The 24,127-nt window shown below is 36.6% G+C and overlaps 1 long non-coding RNA gene across 3 annotated transcripts in view; it reads left to right on the top strand.

Moving 5' to 3' along the window:
• LOC137204726 (uncharacterized) overlaps positions 1 to 17,333 on the top strand; it is a 42,423-nt gene extending 25,090 nt beyond the window's left edge. For all 3 annotated transcript variants that reach the window (XR_010933804.1, XR_010933806.1, XR_010933805.1), the window contains exons 2-4: positions 6,426 to 6,539; positions 12,941 to 13,084; positions 13,937 to 17,333. This is a non-coding gene — a long non-coding RNA (uncharacterized lncRNA). The remainder of the gene's footprint in view (positions 1 to 6,425; positions 6,540 to 12,940; positions 13,085 to 13,936) is intronic.
• Positions 17,334 to 24,127: the final 6,794 nt, after the last annotated feature.

The raw sequence follows: 24,127 nt of genomic DNA, 5'->3' as shown, positions 1-24,127 counted from the left end.
AGGTAGAAAGCCCCTGGGCAGGTATGGTAACTTTTTTCTGTGCCTGCCAGGGTACCAAGCACATTGAAAGCATTTAACAAATAATGATAATAATTTAAAGCAATGGGAGCATTGGGTGTATAGGGAGATAAGAAACTGGAAAACTGGGGCCCACTAATAATTAATAATGTCTCAGGAGGTGGTCCCAATGTTTTTGGATTTTAAATCCCCTTGTTTAATTTCTTGCTGGAGTGAATTCCACACAAAAAAGAATAATCTTTAATTTGATACTTAGTCACTTCAGTGTCCTGCCCTGAGCTGGCCAAGATTGCATATTCTTATGAAAATATACGCATTCATAATCAGTCTGATAATGTTGCATCCCAGGGCTTCTAAATGCAGAAGCAAGCGATCCTATACTCAGATATGTGGCTTCAAAGTCATAGGATCATCTGAGAAGTTTGCGTTTCTCATTTTTCACTTCTTATTCTTGGAATTGAAAGGAAAACAGCACCATGAAAACTTCTAGTTAAATACATAATGAAACAAGGCCCGGCACTGGCAAGTTGACTTCACCAGGAATGAATTCTTGTCCTTTTATGTGATAGGCTGAATCGACAGACATTTTAATAAAATGACAGGATAACTCGAGTATGCCTTTGATTAACGCTTGAATTACCAATGATTTTGATGCCCTTTGTGCTCACATCCTGAAGATTAGGAGTCTGCCTTTATTTATGTGGGTTAAGATACTTAGAGACCATAGGAAAGGCTACCCTAAGGATAGCTCAGAAAGAATGCAAAGTGTGTCTTCCATGCCTACCATCCCTTCTTCCAGTGTGTTCTTTTCTATGTCTGGTGCATTGCTTAGCACCAGCCTCGGGTTTGGTTTAGACTTTCCTTCTCCCTGTATCAAAGCTTGTGATTCTTTGCTTTTCTGAATTGACTCTACTTCATTTTATATTCTGCTTTCGTAATATTCTTGAATCGTTCCTCTCCTCTATATTCTCTTTGCCATGGTCCAATTTTGAAACTACACCATCTCTTGTTTGAATTACTGAAATAGCTTCTGGAGTGGTGCATTCAGCCTGGTCTTCCTGTAGTCCATCGTTTGCCCTGCTGTTAGAGGGTTTTTTGTTTTGTTTTTGTCTTCATCCTAAAACACAGGTCTGCTTTAGTTTCTCCTCCAGTTAAAAATTTTGACACCACACCTCCTTCAGCTATTGGATAAAAATCATATTCCTCGGCAAAGCATAAAAAGTACTTTGTCATCTAGTTCCTGGTTATCTTCCCAGCATCATCAAAACTTCCCGCCCATGGATCCTTATACATGCATCTTTATATGGGCTGCTTTACTTTATCTATACCTTTGAACATGACAGTCTGTCTGCTTGGATTGCATTTTTCCCTTTGTTTCTTTGGAAGATGCCTACCTTTCCTTCAAGACTCACCTTGAAATTACCTTATTGTATTAGAGATGGCGATTATTTCCTCATCATCCATACATTTTTAGAAAAAGAGAATCTATTCTTGGATTAGGGTAGGATTAGGTCAGATTCTCTGTCTAAGGAATTGATATGGGGTTGGAAAGAGAGAGTGAATTAGTTGGCTGTGGGTGTTGGATGAGTAAGGTCTTATGGGCTCAAGAGTTGATGTGGTCATACGTGTAAGCCAAGAGAGCTGATCTGTAAGGAAAGGTAGTAAAATGGGCAAATTGCAGGGAAAAGCATGTATAAGTGATGTGCAAAAAATAGGGAATGAGTGGTGAGCTGTCTTGGTTCTCGTTGGCTTGTCAATTCCTATTGGAGTCCCTCTTGAGGCTGCAATTGCTTTTTAGACACTTTTAACTCTTTATGCTAATACCTTCTTTATTTAACTTGAGCAACTGAGTTTCTGTTCCTTGTTATCAAATGACACCTCATTAAGAGTCATCATGTACTAGATAAAATGATTGTGCATATGTCCATCTTCCCCACCAGACACTGTTTTATTTATTTTGAGATTTCCAACAATTAGTCTCACTCTGGTAGACTGACAATATATGTTTGAATGAATGAAAACTAACCTCATTTATTCAATGCCTTTTCCAACAAAGAGCTTATGAAATTACAAAGTTGGTGTTGCTATCATAGTCGATGATAAAATGTTAGTTCTTCCAGTAAATATTTGTATTTTAATAATGGCGTTCTGAAATCAATCATTTGAGGTACAGGAAAAGCCATAAAACTGAGAATTTATTAGTATTGGATTTCATGGGAGGTATTTTTGGAGCCTTTCAATGTCTCTAAAATTGTAACATACCTTTGTTCGGGGCCAGCTGCAGGAGGAACTGTCTTAGGGACAGAAGGACTCCTTCCCTGCAGGGACTTCATAAGTGGGAACCAGGACTGGGACCTCACTGCCCAGAACTGCATTTGCTTCCTTCCAAATGGTTTTATATAAGCACAGATCATCCAGGAAAAGCAGAAATAGTCTTAGTGAAACCAGTCAAAACACCAGGTTAGGGCTTCCCTGGTGGCGCAGTGGTTGAGAGTCCGCCTGCCCATGCGGGGGACACGGGTTCGTGCCCCGGTCCGGGAAGATCCCACATGCTGTGGAGCGGCTGGGCCCGTGAGCCGTGGCCGCTGGGCCTGCGCGTCCGGAGCCTGTGCTCCGCAATGGGAGAGGCCACAACAGTGAGAGGCCCGCGTACTGCAAAAACAAAACAAAACAAAACAAAACAAAAAACCACCAGGTTACTTGAGGTAATATCATGATTGGGAAGTTCATTTTGTGAATAAGTATGTTGCTTTTTAGATATTGTTGTCTCTAATAATACATTCTACACTTTCTGTGTTGGTGTTACTGATCAAATGGCACTTCACGGATGTCAAATAAACCTTCTTTTCTATGGCATGCATTAAAGAGGATGTTTTCATATTATATCTGAGACTTCTTTACAGGAAAATCAAGTGGAACGGATCATTGAAATTAGCCTGAGATGAATGTTTCCCTTCCTCAAATTTAATCTTCCAAGAGTTTTAGGTCATATAATTCTTGATCTCCCCTTTTAATCGTGAGAGGTACATTTTCACCCTCCTTTCTTCCCTCTTTACAGTATTATATTATTAAGCTCCCCCCTTTTTTGGTTGGTTAAACCAGGGACATGAAACTCTCATTTCTCAAGCTGCCATCCTCTTTAACTGGCATTTCTTTTGGGGCAGATATCTTTGAGAACATCAGCCTTAACCAGGACCAAAGGCCTGTTTAACACAAGGGTTCTTTTAGACAAATCTTTTAAACAGGGAATGCATCCTTCTTTATACTATTTCTGGTAAATGGGCTGGCACCAAAGGCTAGCTTTATTTTGAGGACTTAGTAAATAAATTCTACTTGTGATTTAAGGTGGTGTTCCTTTTAATGTTAAATATAATTATAATAAGGTAGAGGTGCAGCGTGGGCATGCTGTTGGATAAATACTTTAAAATGTTAGTAATGTGCTAAATGAAGATGTTATTACTTCTCGGGTTTGGTATTGTTATTCTGTAGTTATCATGCAATGACATAGGACTCTTCCAAATCTATTTTTCTTCCCCATATTTAAGAAGTTCAGTTAATATTTGTTTAGGAGTGATTGCTCACGAGGCTAGGTTTGGAGACTGGTCAGCTTTTTGGGGAAGCTTAATTTAATGGTTGAGTTTAAGGAAAGGGGAGAAGCTCTTTATTCTTGCCCACTCCCCACACTGCCTCACATCTAGTGGAGAGAAGAGGGAGTGAAAGCATGTAGGGAAGAAGAGAGGAAGAACCGAAAGAGAATGAGGGCCCAGTTCCAGAGAGATTGTCATGCGTTTGAACAAGTGAAATCAAAGTAGCTCTCCACATGTAAGTTCAAACTGTTCATTTAAAAATAAAAAAGCCATCAAATTGTGTCATCTTGACCAAAACTAGTAGCTCTTTATAATATTTTAGACTTTATTTACAGAACATTCAAATATTTCTTTCCATTTATAACCAATATATTTTAACAAAACTCCTCATGTTTTATGTGACCTCAAAAGCCATCTAATTTATTTTCCTAATTGTACAGGAGAACTGCTGAATAATCCATATTATAATTAGAGTGATTACGTACTTTATTGTCTAAATCTGGACACTGAGAGTAAAAGAGGTTGCTATTCATAATCCCCCAGGGCGACAGGTATAAACTGGGAAACTAGGATTTATGAGCACCTTGATTATAAAAAATAGAGACTAAGATTGCCAGGTGGTTGACTCATTAAAATTAGTTTTAACTGCCTTTTTAGTGTTCTGCCATTATGACTGAGGGAAAAAGTTAAATAGGCCATTCTAAAAATAGCTAACATTTTTTGATCATTTATTATGTATTTAGAATTATTCTGAGCATTTTATTTATAAAAATATGATGAATCCTCACAGTAACTCCATGAGGTTGCTACTCTCTTCCCTATTTTATAGAAGAGGAAACTAAGATCTGGAGTATTACTTGTCCAAAGTCAAAAAACTAGTAACCAAGAGAGCTGGGATTCAAACCCAAGTATTTTAGCTCCGGAGTCCACGTCTCAGTCATCACCTTATTCTGCCTCTCATACATCCAGCATCCATGGTTGTGGAGGCAGGTCTTGAACAAGCATTTTGTAAATATAATCTAAAATTGCAAGATGTTATTTAGCTTTTTTAAGATAATAAACTTTTTTTTCTTTTAGATTTTATCACTGTACTTGACCATTTTGCAAAAATATAATTTTTCCATCTTGCTATTAAAATAAAAAAGAACCCTCCAGTTTTAAATTAGAAGGGAGATCAGAGGTTATCTAATTCAATCCCCTTCTTTATAGGGTGAGCAATCAAGGATCAGCCTCTTTCATGTCTTGTGTAAGTTCCTTGGGAACACAAACAGAACTGGAACCCAGGTTTCCTGTCCCTCAAACTGCAGCCCTTTTAATAGTTTTGTATTCACTTAAAATAAGAAAAGCTAAATAACATATATCGAATACAGAATGTTCCCTATAAAACTAGCGCTGAAAGATAAAAGCAGAAATATAATTCAGGAAGATGTATTTTTTTCTCTAACAAAATAACACATTCCTGTTATGCACACAAAGTACCAGCCAAAATCAGCAAACTGCATAAATAATTCTAAATTCTAATCTTGCTTCTGTCACTGTCTTTGTGCAGTATTTGGTAGGTCAGTTCACCTCAATGACAGTTACCCCATGGTTATAATAGGAAAAATAATGTCTTTACTTTCTGAGGCAGGGAAAAGGCTGCCCTTTTTTTTTTTTTTTTTTTTTAATGCATTAACAGTTGGAGGGGACTTGCAAATTCCATGTTATGAGCATGCTACCACGTTTTGATAAGAAGCAAATTATCTAAAGTACTAACAATAATGGTTAAACAAGGCAGAAAATCTTTAAACATTGTAGTCTCTGTTTATGCCTTTGATTTCAATTCTGTTCTTCTGGATAGACAGAATTAAATAAATTTTCTGTATATATGTTTTTCTGTCTTGACCAAATTCTTGTTAGAAATAAATTGTGTTGTAAAACTACAATAAACTTTCCTGAATTTAGTAGGCGAAGCTAAATTATTCAAGCAGTTTCTCCCTGAATCTCCTTAGCTCAGTGGACTATTGCCATTGGTCACATTAACTGGGTAATTACTACATTTCCATTACTTTCTGTTATGACAGCTGAACCAAAAGTAAGAGAGCATGTACACTGAGGGTAAACTGTGAAAAAATAGCACTGTATTTAACTTTTTCTGTGTACATACATTTATATTTTTTAGAGGTTAGGGGCAGACTTTCATTTAAGGTTAGAGAAGTAAAAATGAAGAACCAAAATAATCTATTTTGGACTAACAGAGTTTTTAAATTAAATGCTTAAATTATAGTATTAGAATAGGTATAACCCCAATCTGTATTTCAACTTCAGCAGATGCAAGACTTAATTATAGATATCATTTAAAATATTTGATGTTTTTTTTTCATAGGAACTGACACTTAAATCTATTTGACAAGGTCTGTTTGCTGTACCTCGTTTGCATTATCTATCGTACAGAATAAACAAAATGCGTATTTTTCTTGTTATTTATTAAAGACATATCCATTTTAATCTTGAAGGCATAGGTTCAAGTCAAAGAAGTATTTATTGAATAGAAATAAATATTCCTGGCAGTTAGTAAGTTGACACTTCTTTTATGGTTCTGATTATATTTTTATTTCAACCATTAGAGGGCACATTAGTTCAAGAAAAATTAAACAAAAAGCACAGCAACAAGAAGAAAATAGGCTTAGAAGTAGTAGGCAGAGAAAATTTATGTGTTTAACTGTGCTTATTTTCACTCATTTTATTGTCATTTGCAACATAATTTATTAGTTTTTTAAATCTGAAAAGAATTTAAATGCATACAGTTTCACATAATAACTCTTCACTTTTTATTGCTAGCTACTACTCCTAGAAGAATGACGTTGGCCTAGTTGAATTTGACGAGGTTGACTGTTATGTGACCAAGAAGGACATAATAAATCATGACATTTGAAGAACATCCTGAGTTCAAAGGTATGTACGATTAGGTTATTATGAAGTAAGTAAATGCTAGTCCCTGGTCTCGTAGTTATTAAAAAAAGAAAGACACCTAAGTGTGAATGAATGCAACTTAACCGGCAAGTATTTATAACCTTTACAATTTGGTACAAATTACAGAGAGAACAATAGATGGCCCCAGAGTGAACACAGGGCTTTATTTCACTAGAAAGCCTTGACTGGGGTCATAAACTGCAAGAGGGCAGGCCCCTCAAGTGGCTTATGAATGACTTCGGAGTCTCAGAATGAGTTCATTTGTTTTCAGTCTACAGCAAACTGTTATTATTTCTAATGTTCAGTCTTTTGCTCTAAGGCTGCAGGTTTTTAATCTATAGAGGCTGAAATAGATACTAGCTAGTATTTAACAATAATGCTTATATTATGTTAAGTGAAATGAATGCTTTACATGATTAATTCATTAATTTAGTCAGTAAAATTAATTGAGCACCTACTAACTTTCATGTCCTGGCCTGTGTTCTAGGGAATAAAGACAGCTTAATACATTGTCCCGGACTTGAAAATATACTTTTTTTTTATTGCCCTGTGATTTATGAGAAATAAATCAACAAATAACTGTAGCATATGATAACTTTATATATTAGTGGGGAAATAGGAAAGATTTATCAAACCTATTATAAAAATATTTTACATTGTATTTTTAAGGAAACAGAGGGGTTAGGCAAAATCTAGTATATACTATCTTCAATTTAAGACTGCAGAACTTCTCTGATAATATTTTTTTCTGAGAGTCAGTTATACAATAAATTGTAGTAATTAGTAACATAAAACAAGGTAATAATGTAATTAAAACCAAAATATTTACTTTCTATAGAAGATACTTCTATGCATCTTAATTCTGCTCCTTGCAAGCTAATAATATTCTATAGGAATTTCTGTGTGGCTTTTACATCTGGTGGTTGTGGAATTAGCATGTACAAAGAGAGCTCAGAATTATGCTTTAATTATGATTTGAATGATGATTTGAGTCTGAGCATGAGTTGTCAACAGAATTGTGAGCTGGGGGAAAAAGAGATAAGGAGTGTTAGTGGGATAAAAAGTATATTTGCAGTCACTTACTTTAAAGTGCCTTTTGTTTTAAAAGAAATAATTAATGTTAGGAATTAATTGGTTTAGATTCTTGATTTGAAAGTTATCTCTTGGTTGCTAAGATGAAGCCTTTTCAAAATACTACACGATATGCAATGACAGGAACATTTCGTTTGAAAGGTAGAAAACATAATTGAAAAACTAGCTTTTGAGTGCCTGCTTATCACCCTAATTGATAGCAGATGAACCTGAGGAACTAAATGTTGTCGTTCAATAAAAAAAAGTATTTAGCTGGATTTCACATTATGTTGCATAGATTCCTCTAAAAGCTAAACATTATTGCTAATGTTTTGATACAATACTAGGCTTTAAGTGGAGCCTGGTATGCATTAATTATCATAAAGCAATCACGAAGTCAAAATTATATGGAAAAAAATAGATCCAGGTATAGCATCTAAAAATCTTTTAAAGTTTGGGTAACCAAATTAGGGCATTCATAAAATTCATAAAAACCATCCATAAAGAATGATGTTTTAGATGTATGTTTACTGGTATAGAAAACACAGTACAAAACAGGCTATATAGTATGAGACCCACTACTGTAAAAAAAAAAAAAAAAAACAAGATATATAAGAATGGAAAAATCAGAAAGGATATATGCCGAATGTTAACAGTGGTCATTTCAGGCACTGGGGTTATGGAAGATTTTCATTTTTGTTAGGCATATCATTAGAATATGTTACTATTCCAGTCTACCTAATGTTTAGCAGGAAAACCTTCATATGACTTTAGAATACAACTGTGTACTCTTGCAGATATTTAGTTGGTCCTAACATATATTTACAATTCCTATTTATTCATTTATCCTGTTCTTGTATTTACATATTTTACAAGTATTAAAACTTTAACTAACATTCAGAAAGAATGAAAGGCAAGGAAATAGATCCACATTTTACCACATTTTGAGTCTGCACATGAGGAGGATGATAGACCTATAGGTAGTGGTTGGTCAAACCAATCACTCAGGACAGAAAGTGTGACTTTCCTTTAAAGAAAGATGATGGGTCAGCTAACATGCTGGCTGCCTATTTCTATAAGGCTGTATCCCTTTGAGTGAGGAGGAAACATGGTCCAATTGTTCTGCTCAAGGAGAATTTATTTTCTGATTTCTATTTAAAAGAAGAGTAGCTTTTGGCAGGTGTATTTTCAGGGGCACTGTTCACATTAGTGTGAACAGTCGGATCACTCATACAAAACTCAAGTGAGACGGGTGGATTTGCGTGGAGGTTAAGCAGGAATTTCCAGCAATAGGAAGAGCAGAATTAGCCTCTAAATTATTTAGTTGAGAAGAAACACAGGCTGCCAGATATACATATATATCATAGTGCTCTGGGGCATCTGTACTCTAGGTCAAACAAAATCAAGCTATAACAGAAAAAAGATTGCTTTGCTAGTTGGGATTAATAGCTAATCACAAGGTGAGCATTTAATAAGTTGTTGGAAGTAAATGTTATAAAATCACAGTTTAAGGGAAGAAGTTATGTTTCTGGAGACACAGTAGTAAACTCCTTTCTTCCCTTTCTGATTAAACGAGATACTCTAGTGGGGTTTTATTTTTTCTGCTTCATAGCCAGTCTTCATTCTGACGTGTGGAAAACAGCTTTTAACTACTAGTGAATAATCAATTTTCTGTCACAATTTTATTAACAGTAAGTAATTAATCAGTCTCACAATTTTATTTAGAATGTTGGTTCAAATATCTGGCTGTAATTTTTTTCAGCCCAAATGAAAATTTGTAAACCATGTTTCAAATTGGTCCTGTAACTGACGAACTGATTTTCTTGAGAGAGAAAGCTTAGAAAATTTTCTAATTAGTGCTAAGACCTGATTTTCTGTGGCTCACTGCTTCCTGTATTCCACTTCTTCAAATTATGCTGTAGGAAATTTCTTTAGAGGTTGGTGTTTTCTATTGATCTCTACAATTGTTCTCAGTAATTTAGAAGTTAACTGTGCAGTGAGTTTTCAAGAATGCGCTAGAGCCTTGAGTCAGCACACACTCCTCTCCACTGAGCCCAGGGGCAAAGATTCTTGTAGCCCCTCCTTGGCTCCAAGAGTTAAGAGCGGGAGGCCGGGACTTCAGCTGTCAGTTCATTTCCTCTGTGTAACTTTCCTGTTCTTTCAGCCTGCAGTTCACGCCTTAAAAGCCTCTTCCCTTCTAAGCTGAGAAGGGATTTGTGCAGCGTGAGCTTACCTGAGAAACTAAAGGATATCATTAATTAGAAAGGTGCTTCTGGGCAACAGGAAATTTTTCACTGGAAAGGTTTCAAATCTAAGAAAGTAATTAATTTCTCTGTGGAAAAGGATCACATTTTTCTCTTCTGATGTCCTTCTTTACCGCAATTGAATGGTTTAAGGCACGACACAGGGAATAGGACTCCTCTCTCATTAACCCTCACAGTTTGGCTCCCTCTTTTCTGTCTCTTTCCTCTTCCATTTCAGCAGCAGTGGTGCCTTCTAGGGATTTGGGGGGACATTTTATTTTCTCTTCCTGAGGAAGTGTTAAGGAATGTTAACACAGTAAGTATTTTTCTTAATGTACGTATACTGTCAGAAGGAGTTTTTAAAAATGAAATATTCCTGTTTACTAAAAGAAAAATGACAAACTAGGAAAAATAGTTAGAGTAAATATGATAAAGTTTTGTTAAAAGGAACACGACAAGTTGCCAATTTAGCTGCAATGAATATGATAAAGTGTTGCCATCATAGATGTACTATGATGATCAAAATATGGGGAAAGGACATGGGCTTATATTTCAAAGAAGAAACAGAGGGGTCTAAAATCCATTGTTATTAATAATCAAAGAAATTAATATTGAAACAAGATACGTTACAAAAGTTTATGTATTTAGGTATGTATGTGTCATCATCATCATTATCACTGTCATCTAGTATCAGTACGGACTCATGGATTCCTATTTTATTCAATAGATTATAATTCTTACTGCAATTATTTCCATCTCAAATTGGCCCTGATTGGGTCAGTGGGAGGCCCTTCAAGCTGGCTCTTGTGTTTTTTTTGACATGCTTCCATCATTTTTTTGAGTGCTTTCTTACTTTCTGGCATAAAAAAGATGTTTAAGGCTGATCTTAAATTCTTCCTGCCCCAGACCTGGAATCGGTATTTCTTCAAGGAGCTCCTGCAGAACTTGTGTATATTTGCGTATTAGAAACCATGAGCTCTTGCTGAGACCTCTGCTTTTAATCCAAATTCACAAGGCTTTTTACTTGCCTTTCTTCATTCCGTATTTACCTGTCTCTTCTGCACTGAGAACTCTGGCTTCTGGCAACATCAACGCATTTTCTCATTTGCTTATCCCTTCAACGCACATAAAATAGTTTAAGAATTCATACACCTTTGCCACCACAAAAACAAACCTACTAAGATGAGGTCCAGATTTGTTTGCTGTTCTTTTACTCCATGACTGGTGTTCAAAAGTAACTTTGGTTAGTTCTTTAATTCTCCCACAGTATGCTTATATTGTTTAAAATACTTTTTGGATCACTTGTTTCTGTTTGCATTTAATTTTGTGGTTTTCCTCATCTGTGTTGATTAACTTTTATTTTTTTGGCTATATAGAACATTAACATGTTTCCAAAAGTATCTAAAAAGGTATAATCATGTATACTCAATCCCTCCTCTATTCCTTTCATTTTATTGCCCCAACCTCTTTGTAGGTAACTAATTTCATTCTTTTCTATATTATCTTTTCTATAGTTTTTCCAAAAACAAGCATATTCTTATACGTTTCCTGCTTTCCCTTCTTTCTTAGACAAAGGAAGTATACTGTATACACATTTTTGCACTGATATGAAAACCACTGCATATCAGTTCATAGATATTCTCCTTATTCCTTTTCACTGCTGCATGATATTTCAATGCATTTTTGTACCATAGTTAATTCATTCAATCTCTTATGTTTGGGCTCTTGGATTTTTCAGTTGCAAATAATGTGGCAATGAATAACCTCATATTGTTGATGTATAACTTCTTGGTAAAAATAGTAGAAATGGGATCATTGGATTGAAAGGTAAATGTGTTTGCACTTTTGTTAGATACTGTTAAATTCCTCTCCATAAGGGTTGTATCATTTTGCATTACTCTGGTGTTGTATGAGAGTGCTTTTCTTCCATAACTTCGTGAACAGAGTATATTGTCAAGCTTTTGAATTTTTGCCAATTTGATGGTAAAATGGTAGCTCAGTGTAATTTTAATTTTCATTTATTTAATGAGTAAAGTTGAACATCTTTTCATATGTTTAGAGTCATTTTACAATCTTTATTTTTTTGGTGAATTGACTGTTCATGTCTCTTGCCTACTTTTCTGTAGAATTTTTGTTCATTATTTTCCTCATTTCTTTTTATATCAGAGATATCAGCCCTTTACCTGTGATATATGTTCCCGATTTTCTTCCCAATTTGTCATTTGTCTTTTGATTTTGTTTGTGATATTCAAGTCAAGCAAATGTTTTTTTTAACTTTTCATGTAGTAAAAATATCAATTTTTCTTTATTGCATCTGGGTTTTGAGTTATTATTAGTTAATTTTTCCCCTATAGCAAGATTATAGGGGAATTTGTGTGTTTTCTTCTAGTGCTTGTGTTGTTTCATTTTGTTTTAATGTATGCTTCGGGAATGGATTTAATTTTATCTTTTCATCACCCCAGTAATTTGAGATACCACCTTTATCATATACTAAATTTCCATATGTAGTTGGGCTTGTTGCTGCACTTTTTATTCTACTTAATTGGTCTGTCCACACATCAGTAGTACACTCTTCTACAGTATGTTTTAATATCTCGTAGGGTTAGTACCCTCTCACAGCTTTTCTTTTTCAGTGTTTTCCAAGTATTCTTGCATGTTTATTTTTCCATATGAACTTTAGGAGTCCCTTGTTTAGCTCTAGGAGAGAATTTGTAGGTATTTTTATTGGGATTGCATTAAATTCATAAATTAGGGGAGAACTGACATCTTGATGATGTTGAAATGTCCTAACCAGAGCAAGGAATGTCTTTCCACTTAGGAGTGCTTTGTAGTTTTATTCATATAGGTTTTGAACATTTCTTGCTAAGTTTGTTCTCAAGTATTTTGTCTTTTTTGTTGCTGTTGTAAATGGGGTTTTCTTTTCTATCATATCTTCTGTTTATTATTGTGTATAAGGAGGTTGCTGATTTTTGCATGTTAATTCTATATATTCCTACCTTGATTAATTCTTTAATTTTGTGAGATAGTTTTGTCATTGATTCCTTAGAGCTGTGTAGGTATATTAAAAAGTCCTCTGTGAGTTCCAGTTCAAGATGGCAACACAGGAGGCTCCTGAACTCACCTTTTTGCTGGCACACCAAGTCTACAGCTATATATGGAGCAATTTCCTCTGAAAGAAATCCAGAAACTGGTTGAGTGACTCCTACATATGGGGTAAACAAGAAGATATTTGCATTAGGATGGATATGAAAGGCTAAGACAAACTTATGCCACAAACCCTACACCTGGCACAGGAACAAACAATCAGGAGGGAACTTACAACTCCCAGCTTCTCCCTGAGGAGTGAAGGGTTTGGACCCAACATCTAGCATCCCAATGTTGAAGACTTCTACCTGAGGGACAGGCCCCCCAAACATCTAGCTCTGAAACCCAACAGGGCTTACTTCCATGAGACCCACAAGACTATAGCAAAGAAATAAACAGTTATTAATGGGAACACAAGGACTCTGTATGGCTATTCCCCCAGGGCTCAGCACAGAAGGAGCAGACAGAATCACCTATCTTCCAGTCTGCCCCTGAAAGAGGCCTATTTACACACTTTAAAAGCTGCTGCCTGAGGGTCAGGCTTTAATTAGCACACTGGATTATTATTGTAAATGACAAGTAAATAAATAATAATTATTATAAATGCTTATGATCCTCCCCTGAGACCTGGGAGGCTGGTGAGCACTGTCTCCACATTCTCCCTCTGGCCTGCTCCAGGTCATTGGTGTCTCCCTGGAAGGAGCTTGTGCACACCTCTGGTGACCTAGCTTTTATGGCTTCAGATCAGATGATGAAACACTTGATAGTGCATCTCTGGTAGCCAGTATGGCTTGTGGTCATGGACCCCACAGGACTATAGCAAACAAAGAAAAAGTTCTTAACTGGCTATCCCCCCAAGGCTCAGTGCAGAGAGGAGAGACAAAAATGCCCAGCCCCCAGTCTTTCTTTAACAGCTACTGCCTAAATGTCTGGCTTCCCATCAGGTGCTGACTGATATCCTCCCCTTTGGGACACTGACAGGTCTTGGCCCAGCTTCAATTTCTGGGAGTTCTAAGAACAAAGGAGGCAACTTGGACAATCACAAAGGTTCGAGAGACAAACAAGAGCTAGGGCCGGGTTATAAGTTTCATCTCCTACATAAGACCACTGCGTCAAGATGGAGAGGTGGCTATTTTATCGAATGAACAGAAACCAACACAGAGAGTCAGGGAAAAGGAAGAAACAGTCGAATATGTTCCAAACAAAAAAATAAGATAAAACTCCAGAGACAGGCCTTAATGAAAAGAAGATAAGTAATTTCCCTGATACAGAATTCAAAATGATGGTCTTAAAAATGCTCACTGAGAGCAGAAGAATGCATAGACAAAGTGAGAATTTCAACAGAGGTAGAAAATGTAAGAAAATACCAAACAGAAATTACAGAGCTGAATACAGTAATTGAACTGAAAAATTTATTAAGGGGTTCAAACTATATTACAAAGCTATAATAATCAAATCAGTATGGCTTTGGAATAAAAACAGACACATAGATCAGTGGAACAGAATAGAGCTCAGACATAAACCCATGAATATATGGTAAACTAATTTTTGACAATGGTGCCAAGAACACACAATAGAGAAAGGATAGTCTTTTCAATTAATAGTGCTTGGAAGACTGGACAGCCACATGTAAAAGAATGAAACTGGATCCCTATCTTACACCATATACAAAAATCAACAAAAAATGGATTAAAGACTTGAACATAAACCTGAAGCCACAAAATCCTAGAAGAAGACATAGGGAGGACAGACCTTCAAGATGGTGGAGGAGTAAGACGTGCAGATCACCTTCCTCCCCACAAATACATCAAAAATACATCTACATGTGGAACAACTCCTACGGAACACCTACTAAATGCTGGCAGAAGACCTCAGACTTCCCAAAAGGCAAGAAACCCCCCACGTACCTGGGTAGGGTAAAAGAAAAAAGAAAAAACAGAGACAAAAGAATAGGGATGGGACCTGTACCTTGGGGAGATACCTGTGAAGGAGGAAAAGTTTCCACACACTAGGAAGGCCCTTCACTGGCGGAGACGGTGGGGGTGGGGGGGAAGCTTCAGAGCCACGGAGGAGAGCACAGCAACAGGGGTGTGGAGGGCAAAGCAGAGAGATCCCCGCACAGAGGATTGGTGCCGACCAGCACTTACCAGCCCTAGAGGCTTGTCTGCTCACCTGCTGGGGCTGGCGGGGTCTGGGAGCTGAGGCTCGGGCTTCGGAGGTCAGATCCCAGGGAGAGGACTGGGTTGGCTGCGTGAACACAGCCTGAAGGGGGCTAGTGTGCCACAGCTAGCCAGGAGGGAGTCCGGGAAAAGGTCTGGACCTGCCTAAGAGGCAAGAGACCATTGTTTCGGGGTGTGCTAGGAGAGGGGATTCAGAGCACCGCCTAAACGAGCTCCAGAAACAGGTGCGAGCCGTGGCTACTAGTGCGGGCATGAGATGCTTAGGCTGCTGCTGCAGCCACCAAGAAGCCTGTGTGCAAGCCCAGGTCACTATCCACACCTCCCCTCCCGGGAGCCTCTGCAGACTGCCACTGCCAGGGTTCTGTGATCCAGGGACAACTTCCCCTGGAGAATACACGGAATGCCTCAGGCTGGTGCAACGTCACGCCGGCCTCTGCCGGTGCAGGCTCGCCCTGCACTCCGTGCCCCTCCCTCACCCCGGCCTGAGTGAGCCAGACCGCCGAAGCAGCTGCTCCTTTAACCACCTCCTGTCTGGGCAAAGAACAGATGCCAGAGGGCGACCTCCATGCAGAGGCGGGGCCAAAGCTGAAGCGCAGGAGCCGAGCGAACGAAGAAGAGAAAGGGAAATTTCTCCGTGTAGCGTCAGGAGCAGCGGATTAAATCTCCACAATCAATTTGAGGTACCCTGCATCTGTGGAATACCTGAATAGACAAGGAATCATCCCAAAATTGAGGCGATGGACTTTGGGAGCAATTATAGACTTGGGGTTTGCTGTATGCAACTGACCAGTTTCTGATTTTTATGTTCATCTTAGTTTAGTTTTTATTTTTAAACATATTTATTAGAGTATAATTGCTTTACAATGCTGTGTTAGGTGACAAAGAAGACATCATGAAGTTGCATAAAGTAGAAACATTGCAAACAACACACACTGACCAGAATGCAATAAAATTAGAAATGAAAAATGCAACTAAAAATGAAGGCCTTCCAACCTAGAAACAATTTTTAAATTTTATTAAACAACTCATTGAAAAAGTGAAAGAAAATATAAACAGAAATTATCAAACTTCTGAATAATGTAAAAATGAAAAAACTACATGTGACAGTCTGTTGGATATATTTAAGGCAGTGATCAAAAGAAAATTCATACCCTTGAATACCTATACTAATTAAAATAAAAGAATAAAAATAAATGAATCTACAATTTAAAAAGGTACAGAAAGAGTGATGAATAAACCAGAAGTAAGCACTAAAAAGGAAGATAAAGATAAAAGTATAAATTAAAGATGCAGTGAATTGGGGAAAAAAAAGATCAAAATTGAAAAATCAAAGTTCTGGTTCTTTGGTAGAAATTGACAAATTAGACAAACTATTAGTTAAATTAATAAAGGAAAATCAAGGGTTTTTTTTTTTTTTTTTTTGCTGTTGAGTTGTATGAGTTCTTTATATATGTTAGATATTAATCTATTATCAGGTATGTGATTTGCAAATATTTATTCCCATTCCAGAGATTGCCTTTTCATTTTGTTGATGGTTTCCTGTGCTGTGAAGAAAATTTTTAAATTGATATAATCCCACTTATTTATTTTTGCTTTTGTTGCTTTTGGTGCTAAATCCAAAAAAGCCATTGCCAAAAAAATGATGTCTACAAGCTTACCCCCAATATTATCTTTTTTTTTTTTTAACAACTTTATTGGAGTATAATTGCTTTACATTGTTGTGTTAGATTCTGCTGTATAACAAAGTGAATCAGCTGTATGTATACTTACATCCCCATATCCCCTCCTTCTTGCGTCTCCCTCCCACCCTCCCTATCCCACCCCTCTAGGTGGTCACAAAGCACCGAGCTGATCTCCCTGTGCTATGCGGCTGCTTCCCACTAGCTATCTATTTTACATTTGGTAGTGTGTATATGTCAGTGCTATCTCCACCTTTATCTTGCATCACTCTTCCCTTTTCACTGTTCGATATTATGTGGAGCCGGGAGGACTCCACATTGGGAGGACATTGGGAGGACCAATGTCCTGAACTCGGCTCTCCCACCTCACAGGCTCAGGCCTGAAACCCGCCCGGAGCACGAAGACCCTGTCAGCTACATGGCCTGGTATGTGGAGAGTTTCTTGCGTTTTGGGAAGTCTGAGGTCTTCTGCCAGCATTCAGTAGGTGTTCTGTAGGAGTTGTTCCACATGTAGATGTATTTGTGGTGAGGAAGGTGATCTCCACATCTTACTCCTCTGCCATTTTGAAGGTCTCTGCTCCTTAGTTTAGTTTTTAGCGCTTCTTATCATTGGTGGATTTGTTTATTGCTTTGGTTGCTCTCTCTCTTTTTTTTTTCTTGTATTACTTAAAAAATTTTTTTATTTTAATAATATATTTTTAAATTTCTTATTTTAATAACTTTATTTTATTTAGTTTTCTTTCTTTCTTTTTTTCCCCTCCCTTTTCTACTGAGCCACGTGGCTGACACGGTCTTGGTGCTCAGGCCAGCTGTCAGGCCTGAGCCTCTGAGAGCCGAGTTCAGGACGTTGGACCACCAGAGACCTCCTGGCCCCATGTAACATCAATTGGCGAGCGCTCTCCCAGAGATCTCCCTTTCAGCGCTAAGACCCAGCTCCACTCAAGGACCAGCAAGCTCCAGTGCAGGACACCCCATTTCCAACAACTAGCAAGACAGGAACACAACCCGAACCATTAGCAGAGAGACTGCCTAAAATAATAATAAGGTCACAGACACCCCAAAACATACCACTGAATGCGGTCCTGCCCACCAGAAAGACAAGATCTAGCCTCATCCACCAGAACACAGGCACCAGTCCCCTCCACCAGGAAGCCTACACAACCCACTGAACCAACCTTACCTACTGAGGGCAGACACCAAAATCAATGGGAATTACGAACCTGCAGCCTGCGAAAAGGAGACCCCAAACACAGTAAGTTAAGCAAAATGAGAAGACAGAGAAATACGCAACAGATGAAGGAGCAAGTTAAAAACCCACCAGACCAAATAAATTAAGAGGAAATAGGCAGTCTACCTGAAAAAGAATTCATAGTAATGATAGTAAAGATGATCCAAAATCTTGGAAATAAAATAGAGAAAATACACAAAATGTTTAGCAAGGACCTAGAAGAGCTAGTGAGCCAACAAATAATGATGAACAACACAATAAATAAAATTAAAAATTCTATAGAAGGAATTAATAGCTCAATAACTGAGGCAGAAGAATGGATAAGTGTCCTGGAAGATAAAATACTGGAAATAACTAATGCAGAGCAAATAAAGAAAAACGAGTGAAAAGAGTTGAGGACCGTCTCAGAGACCTCTGGGGCAACATTAAATGCTTTCGAATTATAGGGGTCCCAGAAAAAGAAGAGAAAAAGAAAGGGACTGAGAAAATATTTGAAGAGATTACAGGTGAAAACTTCCCTAATACGGGAAAGGAAATAGTCAAGTCCAGGAAGTGCAGAGAGTCCCATACAAGATAAATCCAAGGAGAAACATGCCAAGACACATATTAATCAAACTATCAAAAATTAAATACAAAGAAAAAATATTAAAAGCAGCAAGTGAAAACCAACAAATAACATACAAGGGAATCCCCATAAGGTTAACAGCTGATCTTTCATCAGAAACTTTGCAAGCCAGAAGGGAGTGGCAGGACATATTCAAAGTGATGAAAGGCAAAAACCTACAACCAAGATTCCCCAGCAAGGATCTCATTCAGATTCGACGGAGAAATGAAAATCTTTGTAGACAAGCAAAAGCTAAGAAAATTCAGCACCACCAAACCAGCTTTACAACAAATGCTAAAGGAACTTCTCTAGGCAGGAATCACAGGAGAAGTAAAACACCTACAATTACAAACCCAAAACAATTACGAAAATTGTAATAGGAACATACATATCGGTAACTACCTTAAATGTAAATGGATTAAATGCTGCAACCAAAAGACATAGACTGGCTGAATGGATACAAAAAGAAGACCTATATATATGCTGTCTAAGAGACCTAGTTTAGACCTAGGGACACATACAGACTGAAAGTGAGGGGATGGAAAAAGATATTCCATGCAAATGGAAATCAAAAGAAAGCTGGAGTAGCAATTCTCATATCAGACAAAATAGATTTTAAAATAAAGACTATTACAAGGGGCAAAGAAGGACACTACATAATGATCAAGGGATCAGTCCAAGAAGAGAATATAACAATTGTAAGTATTTATGAACCCAACCTAGGAACACCTCAATACATAAGGCATATGCTCACAGCCATAAAAGGTGAAATTAACAGTAACACAATAAGAGTAGGGAGCTTTAACACCCCACTTTCACCAATGACAGATCATACAAAATGAAAATAAATAAGGAAACAGAAGCTTTAAATGACACATTAAGCAAGATGGACTTAATTGATATTTATAGGACATTCCATCCAAAAACAACAGAATACAGTTTCTTCTCAAGTGCTCATGGAACATTCTCCAGGATAGATCATATCTTGGGTCACAAATCAAGGCTTGGTAAATTTAAGAAAGTTGAAATCGTATCAAATATCTTTTCCTACCACAATGCTGAGACTAGATATTAATTACAGGAAAAAAAATCTGTAAAAAATACAAATACATGGAGGCTAAACAGTACACTACTAAATAGCCAAGAGATTACTGAAGAAATCAAAGCGGAAATAAAAAAATACCTAGAAACAAATGACAATGAAAACACGATGACCCAGAACCTATAGGATGCAGCAAAAGCAGTTCTAAGAGGGAAGTTTATAGCAATGTAATCCTACCCCAAGAAACAAGAAACATCTCAAATAAACAATCCAACCTTACACCTAAAGCAATTGGAGAAAGAAGAACAAAAAACCCCCAAAGTTAGCAGAAGGAAAGAAATCATAAAGATCAGATCAGAAATAAATGAAAATGAAATGAAGGAAATTATAGCAAAGATCGATAAAACTAAAAGCCGGTTCTTTGAGAAGATAAACAAAATTGATAAATCATTAGCCAGACTCATCAAGAAACAAAGGGAGAAGTCTCATATCAACAGAATTAGAAATGAAAAAGGAGAAGTAACAACTGACACTGCAGAGGTACAAAGGATCATGAGAGATTACTACAAGCAACTATATGCCAACAAAATGGACAACCTGGAAGAAATGGACAAATTCTTAGAAAAGCACAACCTTCCAAGGCTGAACCAGGAAGAAACAGAAAATATAAACAGACCAATCACAAGCACTGAATTTGAGACTGTGATTAAAAATCGTCTAACAAACAAAAGCCCAGAACCAGATGGCTTCACAGGCAAATTCTATCAATCATTTAGAGAAGAGCTAACACCTACCCTTCTCAAACTCTTCCAAAATATAGCAGAGGGAGGAACACTCCCAAACTCATTCTCCGAGGCCACCATCACCCTGATTCCAAAACCAGACAAAAATGTCACAAAGAAAGAAAACTACAAGCCAATATCACTGATGAACATAGATGCAAAAATCCTCAACAAAATACTAGCGAACAGAATCCAAAAGCACATTAAAAGGATCATACACCATGATCAAGTGGGGTTTATCCCAGGAATGCAGGGATTTTTCAATGTACACAAATCAATCAATGTGGTACACCACATTAACAAATTGAAGGTGAAAAACCATGTGATTATCTCAATAGATGCAGAAAAAGCTTTCGACAAAATTCAACACCCATTTATGATAAAAACTCTCCAGAAAGTAGGCACAGAGGGAACTTACCTTAACATAATATAGGTCATATATGACAAACCCACAGCCAACATCGTTCTCAATGGTGAAAAAATGAAACCTATTCCACTATGATCAGGAGCAAGACAAGGTTGCTCACTCTCGCCACTATTACTCAACATAGTTTTGGAGTTTTAGCCACAGCAATCAGAGAAGAAAAAGAAATAAAAGGAATCCAAATCGGAAACGAAGAAGTAAAGCTGTCACTGTTTGTAGATGACATGATACTATACATAGAGAATCCTAAAGATGCTACCAGAAAACTACTAGAGCTAACCACTGTGTTTGGTAAAGTGGCCGGAAACAAAATTAATGCAGAGAAACCTCTTGCATTCCTGTACACTAATGATGAAAAATCATTATAAAGAACCATTATAAAGAACTTATGCAACTCCACAGCAAAAAAAAACCCCTTGATTTTCCTTTTTTAATTTAAGTAGTGATTTGTCTAATTTGTCAATTTCTACCAGAGAACCAGAACTTTGATTTTTAAATTTTGATCTTTTTTTTTCCAATTCACTGCATCTTTAATTTCTACTTTTATCTTTATCTTCCTTTTTAGTGCTTACTTCTGGTTTAATCAGTCACTCTTTCTGTACGTTTTTAAATTGTAAATTCATTTATTTTTATTCTTTTATTTTAATTAATGTAGGTATTCAAGGGTATGAATTTTCTTTTGATCACTGCCTTAAATATATCCAACGGACTCTGTCACATATAGTTTTTTCATTTTTACATTATTCAGAAGTTTGATAATTTCTGTTTATATTTTCTTCACTTTTTCAATGAGTTTAATAAAATTTAAAAGTTTTTTCTAGGTTGGAAGGCGATTTTTATATTTAATTGCACTTTTCATTTCTAATTTTATTGTATTCTGGTCAGTGTGTATTGTTTGCAGTGTTTCTACTTTATGCAACTTTATGATGTTTTCTTTGTCACGTAACATATTAAGAATTTTGGTGAATTTTTCATGTGTACTCTGAAAGAATATATTTTTTATTTTCAAGGTTAGTGTTGTAGTTCATATATATTTTTTAAAGAGACATCGAATAATTATATTGTTTCTATCTTCTATATCCTTATTTATATTTTTTCTTTGGTTTTGTACTGAAAGTGATATTCCATCTCTTTCTCCTTGTATCATCGATAGTTTCTGATTTGCATAGGTACTTTATGTGTTGTTTGGGGCATAGGTATTTATAACTCTCCTATCTTTGTGGATTCTGGCTTTTAGCATTATATAGTGCTTTTATTTTTCTTGAATGTTGCTTTTTGGCCTGAATTCTACTTTATATTAGGATTACAAACCCTGCTGACTTATTGTTTCCATTTGGGCACTGCTGTATCCGTTAGAGCCTTCCTTCTTTTAGTCTTCCACTTTTGGTTGAGAATCTTAAACATCCACTCTATATCAATCCCTTGATTTTTATTTTCCTTAAAAATCCTTAAAATAAATTCTTCTCTCATGTTATGCTACAGCTACTATACAATCTATTTCTCCTCCTTTTTATTTAAACTTTTCAAAAGAGTAGTCCTCATTTGCTGCCTTTAATTCCTCTCCTCCTTTTTATGTTTGTACTCTATGCTGTTGTGCCTGCGTCCATAGGACTTATCAAATGTCTCTCTGTACCGTTACCGATAACTTCCAAATTTCCAATTCTAACAACATTTATATAACTGGAATTCTGTAGTTCCTTGGCTTCTATACCACAGCACACAGTAGTCCACCTTTTGGTTTTGTGATTGGGCCTCCCTGGTTTCTCTTGTGAGCTTTGTTCAGGGGAGTGACGAGAGGGATGTATCCTTAATAAGTCATACTAATCTTTTGCCTAGCTCAGTGCTTGGCGTAGAGTAGAAGCTCAACATTTTCAGAAATACTACATAAGTGAAATAAAACCTGCCTCTAAACTATGACCTTTAATGTATGACCTGCTGTAATTAAGCCCAGCTAGGGCTGTAGACCCCAGTTACTCTCTAGTCTCATCATTCACTTGAGGGACATTTTAAATTGGTAGATTTCATAGGTAAGTCTGGATTTCTTCCTTCTCTTGCTTGATGTGAAGCTGTGACAACACTGAGCTGGCATTTCTTTAGAGCAACCTGTCATGGATTTGAGTAGCTAATGGTCTCTTATGGATAGGCATGTACTCTGAAGTATGACTTGATTCATTAATTTACCTTGCCTGCCTGGGGCATTTTAATTTAGACCTCCTAGTTCAACCTGTTATCTACACCCAAACTTTATGCTACCTTATGATATCCCAAGGAAGTAATATGGTCCGGGGTAGGTGTCCGGTTAGGAAAAAAAGGACTTGTTATCCTGAACACATTTACTTCTAACAATTAAGTTTTCCATTTATGATTATTGGTTGACTTAGCATATAACTGACTTATAAAGAACTTTTGGAAATTTTAATCCAGGAAACAAAACTGGTAAAATCAAATCTCAATTTTCTGTGTTTTAAAGAGAGGACCATCACAAGCATAAAATAACATTTATGTTGGTCAGTGAAGGTATGCCGTGTTTTAAAAAAACACAAAACGTAAAATTTGAACTTACAAAGCAGAAGCACTATGACTTAATTTTGTTATGCATGTTTACTTTATAAAAGAAATCAGTGATGTATACTTTTGAGTAGTACCTGTCAAACCCAGGTAAGGCATGATTTTATTTATAAATAACTGTTTGACCTTTTTTGTTGAATTTAATACTGATAACATCCATTATTTTAAAAATTAAACATTTAAATGAAACATACAAATATTTCAGAAGAAATCTATATAATCCCTCAGTAACTATGTTTATTCATCTTCAGCTTTTTTATTTAAGCTCATATATCTTTACATGGTTGTAGTCAATGAGTTATGCCACATTTTCTTCTACTTTTTAATTTAGCATTATTTTACAGGAGAATTTATTTGTATGTATTTCATATTTAACCCTTTATTGGCATAATATATTCTATCAAATCAATATGTCAGAGTGTGCGCTGTTTTGAAGATTTGGATTGTCTTCGTTTTTCACTGCTATAGTAATGGTGTTATAAATATCTTTAATATACTTTTAACTCTCTTTAAATGATTTCCTCCCATTCCTTCTTAAAACTCTTTTCTTCCTTGGCATTTAGGAAAGTACTTGTCATTCCTTCTCCGTCTTTTTTTATGGCCTCTTTAGCTGTGCTTGAACCTTAACTGCTGTCTAGATCTCTGAAACAACTCATTTGGGAATT

Source organism: Pseudorca crassidens, chromosome 13, assembly GCF_039906515.1.
Source record: "Pseudorca crassidens isolate mPseCra1 chromosome 13, mPseCra1.hap1, whole genome shotgun sequence".
Classification (NCBI taxonomy): Eukaryota; Metazoa; Chordata; class Mammalia; order Artiodactyla; family Delphinidae; genus Pseudorca; species Pseudorca crassidens.
This window is presented reverse-complemented; position numbering and strand designations above follow the sequence as displayed.